Source organism: Oryx dammah, unplaced genomic scaffold, assembly GCF_014754425.2.
Source record: "Oryx dammah isolate SB20612 unplaced genomic scaffold, SCBI_Odam_1.1 HiC_scaffold_11, whole genome shotgun sequence".
Classification (NCBI taxonomy): Eukaryota; Metazoa; Chordata; class Mammalia; order Artiodactyla; family Bovidae; genus Oryx; species Oryx dammah.
Genome location: NW_024070195.1, coordinates 39,937,118 through 39,946,345, shown reverse-complemented (window position 1 = coordinate 39,946,345; position 9,228 = coordinate 39,937,118). Strand labels below are relative to the sequence as shown.

At 42.9% G+C, this 9,228-nt stretch overlaps 1 protein-coding gene across 4 annotated transcripts in view; it reads left to right on the top strand.

Annotated features, from left to right (window-relative positions):
* Positions 1 to 4,151: 4,151 nt before the first annotated feature.
* The window catches only part of CUNH6orf89 (chromosome unknown C6orf89 homolog), a 35,528-nt gene continuing 30,451 nt past the window's right edge, over positions 4,152 to 9,228 (top strand). For 2 of the 4 annotated variants that reach the window (XM_040249799.1, XM_040249798.1), the window contains exon 1: positions 4,175 to 4,266. The gene's annotated coding sequence lies outside the window, so the exon portion shown is untranslated. Of the gene's footprint in view, positions 4,267 to 9,228 lie in introns of all 4 variants that reach the window. The other 2 variants (XM_040249797.1, XM_040249800.1) reach the window with 2 other exon arrangements.

The following is a 9,228-nucleotide window of genomic DNA, read 5'->3' as shown; positions in this document are numbered from 1 at the left end:
TGCTTGGGAAAATCCCATGGACAGAGGAGCCTGATCTATAGTCCGAGGAGTCGCAAAAGATCTGGACATGGCTTAGGTACTAAACAGCAACAACAGGTCCATAGGCCCATGCTGCTGCTAAGTCGCTTCAGTCATGTCCGACTCTGTGTGACCCCATAGACGGCAGTCTACCAGGTTCCCCGATCCCTGGGATTCTCCAGGCAAGAACACTGGAGTGGGTTGCCATTTCCTTCTCCAGTGCATGAAAGTGAAAAGTGAAAGTGAAGTCGCTTAGTCCTGTCCGACTCTTCGAGACCCATGGACTGCAGCCCACCAGGCTTCTCCGTCCATGGGATTTTCCAGGCAAGAGTACTGGAGTGGGGTGCCATTGCCTTCTCCAATAGCCCCATAGCCATAAAGCAAATCAAACTTAGAGTCTCCAAAGGCAAAGTGTCTGGAGAGAGGGAAGAGGGAAGGACTGGGAAGAAAATCAGAGATAAAGGAAGGGAAAGCTAGGAGAATGAAGATCAAATAGGTCAGGGCTAGAAGCAAGGATTAGAGTGACTGTGGCTGGGATAGATGGAAGTCCAAGGTTGTTAGGAGTGTTTGAACATTATCAAAGACAATGAGAGGAGGTTTGGAGGGAGGACAAGAAAGAAATGGGGTCAGTGAACATACTGTAAATGCTTTGCACACCACTTGATAATGGCAGTTAAATGAATGCTTGCTTTATACCAGGCATCCAGTAAGCACTATTGTGTACTTTCACACCGTTAAAAATCAAACACAAATGGAACTCAGACTTGAAAATTTCCTCATTCACAATTTGTAGAGGTTATACTCCATTTATAGTGATTATAAAATATTGGCCATATTCCCTGTGCTCTGCAATATATCCTTGTAGCTTATTTTTGAACTTTTGACAACACTTAATCTTCAAACCCACAAGAGGTAGATATCACTATTCCCCCTTTTACTTTGAGGAAACTGAGACTTACAGAGATAACTTGCTCAAAGTACCACAGCTGTGATCCTGTGCTCTTGACCACAGTTCAATCCTAGTTTCCTTAATTGCCAGGCAGGAATAAGGGTATACAAGATTGTAAAGGTCAAACCAGACAGTGTGCTCCTTGAGAGAATAACTGAGCCATGTTCATCTTTGTGCCCTCCTCACAGAGGACTGAACATAGGATGCTTAAGTTTCATTGAATGAATAATAAACAGAAAATTACATTTTAGGGGCTTCCCTAAATGTTTACCACTGGTGGCTCAGTGGTAAACAATCTGCCTGGAATGAATCCCTGCAGGAAGATCCCATGCACCACCTTAACTAAACTAAGCCCGTGTGCCACAACTCCTGAGCCTGTACTCTAGAGCCTGGGAAACGCAACTACTGAAGCCTGTGCATCCAGAGCCCGTGCACCGCGACGAGAAGCCACCGCATTGAGCAGTACACGCACTGTAGCGCAGAGTAGCCCCTGCTCTCTTCAACTGGAGAAAAGCCTGTGCAGCAATGAAGACCCAGCACTGCTGCTGCTGCTAAGTCGCTTCAGTCGTGTCCGACTCTGTGCGACCCCAGAGACGGCAGCCCACCAGGCTCCCTCGTCCCTGGGATTCTGCAGGCAAGAACACTGGAGTGGGTTGCCATTTCCTTCTCCAGTGCATGGAAGTCAAAAGTGATAGTGAAGTTGCTCAGTCGTGTCCGACTCTTCGAAACCCATGGACTGCAGCCCACCAGGCTCCTCCGTCCATGGGATTTTCCAGGCAAGACCCAGCACAGCCATAAATAAATGAATAAAATGAGTAAATGAATAAAATTTTTTTTTTAAAAAGAAACTCACATTTTAGACTGATGAAAGCTGTTCTAATGTAAGGTATAATTAATTTACACTTCCTGCAGTCTTGTGTTCGTGCCCTCTTTATGGCCTTTGAGCTGGATGGAAAAGTTTTCATTGTTGGTCCTGTCTGTTGTTATCTGAGTTTCCTTCCTCTGGACCTTATGTAGTTCCTTACTACATATCTTGGGAGGCTTAGGGCATGGTGAAGATGCATTGGGGTTTAACAGAAGCATAAGACAGCAACTTGCTGGCTCATTCCAAAATCCTTACTCAAGAAGCCCAGCTTTGGTTGGGCTTTTTATTCCCAAGAGAACATTAGGTATCTGTGACTTCAGGGCAGAGTTGACAAAGAGGCCTAGATTCCTGTTCTAAGTTCACTATTAGATTGCAGCTTGTACTTACTTCATTTATTCTGTATCTAACTTTAATGTGTCTTCTGAGTAAATGCCCCTTATTAAAAACAAAATTATAACATCATTTTTTGAGCTGGAATCCTAAGGATCATCCTCTTTATCTCTGCTCCCTGTAAATGACACATCATCAAACATGTCAACTCTTTTTTCCAAAGGTCCCCAAACTGTATTCCTTTCTTCCCATTCCCACTGCTGTTTCAGACCGTTAACACCAGGATTAGTTCAGAAGCTCCTTTGCTGGAGCTTCTCTGCCCTTTCTTTGGTTTCCCTCTAGTAATCCATTTTACACACAGCAGCCAAAGCCCTCTTCTGAAATACTATAAGATAGTGCCATGAAGTATTAAATGGTTTCTCTTTGCCTATTAAAATCCCAAATCACTTGGCCTGAGCTTGAAGGCCCTTCATCATTGACCACTCACTGACTTCTGCAGTCAGATTTTGGACTACTTTCTTATCCAAGTCTTGTGTGTGGAACCAGCATTCCCACTTTCAGTCTTCTGCCCAAGCTAGTCTTTTTCCTTGCAATGCTTTACCAAACTTCACCCAATCTCCCCTGTTCCATCTCCTCTCTACTCATCCTGTCTGTAGTAGACTCTCCTTCTCTCTTCTTGATCTTTAATTTGGTGCCACATTCCATCACTGTCTAAATGCTTGTCTCAGATTTTCTTCTCACCAAGTAGACTGTCAATAACCTATGTTAGGGACCACGTCCTTATGCAGTTGGGCTTCCCAGGTGGCACAGTGGTAAAGAATCAGCCAGCAATGCAGGAGACACGAGTTCAATCCCAAGGTCAGGAAGATCCCCTGGAGTAGAAAATGGCAATTCACTCCAGTATTCTTGCCTGGAGAATTCCATGAACAGAGGAGCCTGGAGGGCTACAAGCTATGGGGTCACAGAGAGTCAGACATGACTGAGCAGGCATACCTTATCCAGTTCAGTTCAACATTCACACAGGGCGTGTTCCAGATCAGAATCTGAGCAGAGCGAACCTGAAGTCATCAGTCGTGTCCGACTCTTTGCGACCCCATGGACTGTAGCCTACCAGGCTCCTCAGTCCATGGAATTTTCCAGGCAAGAGTACTGGAGTGGGTTGCCATTTCATTCTCCAGGGGATCTTCCCAACTCATGGATCGAATCCACTGCAGGCAGACGCTGCTGCTGCTGCTGCTGCTAAGTCGCTTCAGTCGTGTCCGACTCTGTGCGACCCCATAGACGGCAGCTAGGCTCCCTCGTTCCTGGGATTCTCCAGGCAAGAACACTGGAGTGGGTTGTCATTTCCTTCTCCAGTGCATGAAAGTGAAAAGTGAAAGTGAAGTCGCTCAGTTGTGTCCGACTCTTCGCGACTCCATGGACTGCAGCCCACCAAGCTCCTCCATCCATGGGATTTTCCAGGCAAGAGTACTGGAGTGGGGTGCCATTGCCTTCTCCGACAGGCAGACGCTAATCTCGAGCAATTTAACCTTTCCATAAACTTCAACTTGATTAGTAAGAGGGTAGATGAAGGTTGTTGAAGAAGTTTCACGAATATAAAAGTCCTTTGTAATGTGTGGCAAAGAGTAAACATTAATGTGTGCCGTGTGTAAATTTGAGTGATCTATTTGTCTGCCTTTCTTTTAGATTTCTTACGTTATCCCTCCCACTTCCATCTCTTAATGCCTAACACGCTGCCTGTCACATAGTAGGAGGCTCAACAAATACTCATTGAATGAATTAGTTCAGCGATGAAGTCGGCATTGGCTCACAAAGAGACCGCCGGCAAGGACTGCAGAAGACCGAGAGGGAAGAACTGGCCGCCAGGGGGAGCAAGAAGGCGTGCTCTCCAGATCTCGTGATAGTTTCCAAGTTCTCCGAGACATCGCCTGTTCTACTTCTGGCGGAAGCTTCCGGCGGGAAGAAGGAGCGCTGCCTCGTCTGTGGAGTGGGAGTTGCTTCCGGGTTGCGCGCCCGGAAGTAGGAAGTTGTCGGCCTATCCTCCTCGCCCGGCGGCTTGCTGTCCCCGAGGCGGGAGGAGCCCGAGGGGGCGCGGGCCCCGCATGTGAGTGACTGGGGCCCGAGGCCGGGAGGGGGGAGGCAGCTTCGTGACAACACTGTCGCCGCATCCGTCTATAAGCTCCTCGCGCAGCCCACCTTTCCGCGCCAGTGCCACTCCTGCCCCTGCGCTGACCCCTTCTCTGAGCCTTTGGCGTTTTGCGGACTGACAGCACCCTTAACCAACTCCCCCGGGGTCAACTTTCTTAAGACTTCTCCCTTTTTTCCCCTTGGCTCTGCCGGGGAGAGCAGAGAGTTCCGCCCTAACTGAACTTGTTTCGCGGGGTCACAATAGTGACCGAAACAGCGGTCCTAGCGAAGTCTATATTTCGTTGCCCTTTTAGATTTCTCTCTCTCTTTTTTTTTTTTTTTTTTTGAATGTTTACAGTGATTTCCCGCCCCACTCCGAAACATCTTTTTCTGATAATTGTTAGGGAAGGAATTTTCTTAAGTGTGGTCTTGGTATATGATAAACATGGCATCTCGGATTCAGAAAGGAATATGACTTGGTTTATTGGCTTGATTAAATGAGCTGTTTGTAATCTCCATTTAGAACAAGGAAATTTGCCTGCTTCATGTTGCCTAGTATTTTAAGATCATTAGTCCTGCAAGCCACACTTCTTTTCTGGTCTAAGAGCCTGCATATCCTTGGTATTTGCCAGTACACCAGTTTTAAGGTATTTGGCTTTCTCTTCATGATAGGGGCTTCCCTGGTGGCTCAGATGATAAAGAATCCACTTGCAGTGCAGAAGTGGGTACAGTCCCTGGGTCAGGAAGATCCCCTGGAGGAGGAAATGGCAACCCATTCCTGTATTCTTGCCTGGAGAATTCTTTGGACAGAGGAGCCTGGCCGGCTACAGTCCATGGGGTTGCAAAGAGTCAGACTGAGCGACTAACACTTTCACTCATAATAGAGACTACTTCCAGAATAATTTCTGGCTTTTCCTATTTGCTCATTTGGTTGTTCCCATAGTGGAATCTTCCATGGACATCTTTCCCTTAATAAATTTGCTTGTTTGAGTTATGACAGGTTCGCTTTAAGGAAGAACAACCTTTAACCTAAATTTAGCTTTGCTACATTGAAGTTTTGACTGAAGTTCACATCCACCAATTCGAATACCACAGGCCCTGTTTGCCCTTTCTGCTTTAGACCAAAACAGTTTTCAAGACCCAGTTCAAATCCCTGTTCTTCCACAGCTACTTAAAGCTCCACGCACAAAAAAAATCCAAGTGTGACGTTTCTATCTTGCTCACCTAAACTCTCATTAGGCTGATGTATTTTTGAAAAATAAGAAGTAAAATAAACCATTAGTTTGTGAACAAAATGATTACTTTAGGTCTTTTCTATAAATTGTTGATCAGGCAGTGATAAGGTTCCATATCTCTGAGGTGAATTTCCATGTCTGTTATTAGTTTGTGTTGTTATTTTCTCCAAAAAATCTGCTTTCAAGAAACAGTTTCGTGGCAAGGAAGACAAGGAATAGATGTAATACAGGGTGATAGGGTTGTGTTTAAGGTTCAAAGGGCAGAAATGAAGGGCTGAGATTCAAAAGGCAGAAATAGTGTTCACTCATTGGACAAAGCACAGGAGGATAGTTTTTGTAAACAGAGAAAATTATGTGTACAGAAGCAGAAAGGTGTGAAATAGTATGGCAGCAAAAAATATGAGGAAAGAATGGGAAACGAGACTGAACAGATAGGCAGTAACCAGTGGGTCATGCTAAGTAATTTGGACTTCATCTTATTGTAATTATTACGTATTTAATTTGGGTAATAAGACAAATGTTTTAGATATATCACCTTGTAATTGATTAACAACATGGTTGGAAAGACACAATTATCCTTATTTTATAGATAAAAACTCTGAGGCTTTAGAGAGGTTAAAACAGTGTCTCATGGCCACACAATAGATAGAGAATCTAGTATTTGAATTCAGCTTTTTCTGACTCCAGTGCTGGTATTCTTAACTACCATGCTAAATTGTTCCCTAGCCAGGCGTGGGAAGTCAAGGAAAGTGCTAAAGTGCTTTGAATAGATGAGCAATGTGAGCCAATTTGTGTTTTAGAAAAATAATTTGTAGAGACTGGCTCAGAGAGGAGAAAAGGGGTTGGAAGTATAGAAATTAAAATATCTTTGTGATGTTCTATGGGAGGGATGTTGAGGGCCTTGACTGCCACTAATGCAGAGCTAAAGAGGAGGTGATGAATGTGAGAGCTATACAGGATATAAAATTGAAGATTTGGTGATTGGTTCATTGGTGGGGATGAGGAAGCAGGAGGAGAGGTTTTAAATTTGGAAAACTGATGTTTCCATTATTTAAGAAAAGGAATATAGTAGGATAAACAGTTTGCAGGGGCAAAATAATAAGTCAGGTATGGACACATAACACGTAGGGGACTATAAGAAATTTGGGCCAGCTTGTCTGGTAGCTGATTAGATAGATGGGTCTTGAGTTTTGGAGAGTTCTCGATTGGAGAAGTGGAGAAGGCAATGGCACCCCACTCCAGTACTCTTGCTTGGAAAATCCCGTGGGTGGAAGAGCCTGGTAGGCTGCAGTCCATGGGGTTGCTAAGAGTCGGACACAACTGAGCAACTTCACTTTCACTTTTCACTCTCATGCATTGGAGAAGGAAATGACAACCAACTCCAGTGTTCTTTCCTGGATAATCCCAGGGAAGGCAAGCCTGGTGGGCTGTCGTCTATGGGGTCGCACAGAGTCGGACGCGACTGAAGCAACTTAGCCCCAGCAGATTGGAGAGGAGATTTAGGAATCACTAAAGCTGGTGGCTAAAGCCGTGGAGGGAATGAGACCGTCAAGGACATCTGTGATGAATACCAACACTCCGAGAGAATGAGAACAAGAGAATTATGCCAAGATTCGAGGGCACTTGAGGGAGATAATGGATAGGAATGGAAGCTGCTGCAGAGAGATAACTGAAAAAGTGTCCTTTGGACTTGGCATGTGAAGAAGGCCTTTGGTGACCTTAGTGAAAGCAGTATTGGTGGCGTGAGGGGAAAAGAAACAAATGGAGACCTGAGAAACGAGAGAGGGAAGTGAAACTTTTTTTTGAGAGCTTAACTTCGAAGAGAGGAAGAGTATAAGCTCTGGAAATCTAGAGAGGAAGAATTTTTTTTTTTTTTTAAACCATAGAAACTAGAAAAAGTAAGATGAGGAGATATGTTTAAAAATCTGGGGGTTCCTGCTTCAAATATGTCAGCGTCATAAAAGGCCAGAAACCAACACACCAGCATCTGTTGTAGATTTAAGTAGACCAACGAGACATAACAGCTAACTGTGATATGTGACCATTGGTTGGTGCCTAGATTTCTAAAAAGCTGTATGGCCTTTCTTGCCTTTCTTTCTTTCTTTTTTTTTTTTTTGAAAGTTTGACCGTGGACAAGATACTAAGTAATGTTAGAGAATTATTACTTTTAATAGGTATGACAATGATGCTGATGGTTATGTAGAATAATACCCTTATTTTCAGGAGGTACATGTTGAAACATTTAGAAGTGATTTCATGATGTGTTACATTAATAAGTTTCAAATGGTTCTAGTAAAAAAAAAACAGTTGGACAGAAAGTAAATATAGCCAAATGTTTGTTGACAATTGGTGAATCTAAGTTAAGGATATACAAACATCCTTTGTACTATTACAGTTTTTCTAGAGGCTTGAACTTTTTCAAAATAAAAAATTGAGAGAAAAACAGTATATTTTCAGAGAACAAAGAAAACACTAGACTCTTCAATGAAGTCTCAATGAGCAGAAATGTCCAGAAAGAGGAACGTTGATGATAAGAGTACAAAAAAGTGGAATTCCCTTAATTGTAAATTTAAAGCAGTTATTACAGTTTTAAATTGCTCCTCTTTTAAATTGTATCATTTTAATGTTTTATCATTCATCTTTCCTTTAAATGTGGAATTTGGTTTTTATTACAATTCAATGATAACATTTTTTTCCGGTTTAATGAAACACGTCTTCAATCAATGAGAATCATTGGAAAAAATAGAATGGAATATATTCATAACACTGAAGAATGGATTATCATACTACATAGCTAGCATAATACTAAAGAACCTAGTATGTGGAAAAAGAAAATTTATTGTTAGGTACTCTCTATGTTCCTACCATAGTTGAAGATTGGGAAATATTTAGATAAGCTTTTGAAACTTTTTTTCTGAATACAGCTTTTGTGTTTTAACTAGATGAGTCAGCATTGCATCTTAGAGTTGCCTAGATGGTATAGCTGTTTATTTAGGGAAACAGCTTTGGATTTGACATCCAGGGTGATGTCATATCAGTGTTCAGGATATATTTATATCAATAGAGAAATTCTGTTTTAAACAGTATAAAGGAGAAATGTACATTTTGTCTGGCCTCTTATCCTGTTTTCTGCCTTAAACATCTTTATTGGTGAGTTCTGTTGGAGTCATTCTACCAGCTATGGCTCTGTCCTATGTTTTCCTAGACTGAGATTGAGAAGGAATTGTGGAGAACATCCCTTCAGAGTTGTCAGTTGCCTCCTCCCATTCCTGAAGTAATCCTTCAGACATTAACAGCTCCCTGGCTTATCTCCCCCAGGCCGCTCTTGAAGGCAAGATTTCTTAACCTCAGCATCTTAACATGTTGAGTTCTTTGTCATGGGGAGTTGTCCTGTGCATCATGAGAGCTTTAGTCTTTATGCACTAGCTGCTTTTAGTGCCCCCTACAGTTTTTGTTTGTGTGTGTTTATGTATAGCTTTATTTGGAGAAAAATGTATCATTCACAGTCTGTTGCCAAGTGCACTAATGTGTGTCCACACCACCGAAGATGGTAATCCGTTACCTAAGAAATTGTTTTGTTCAAGATCAGAAGTAAATACAAGCCTAGGAGACTTGCTGCAAGACATGAGTTGTGACTATGAGAGAAAGTAGAAATTCCAGGTTTTCCTGCCTGTTCCCTTTTTTTACCCTCTTCTTGGGACTTT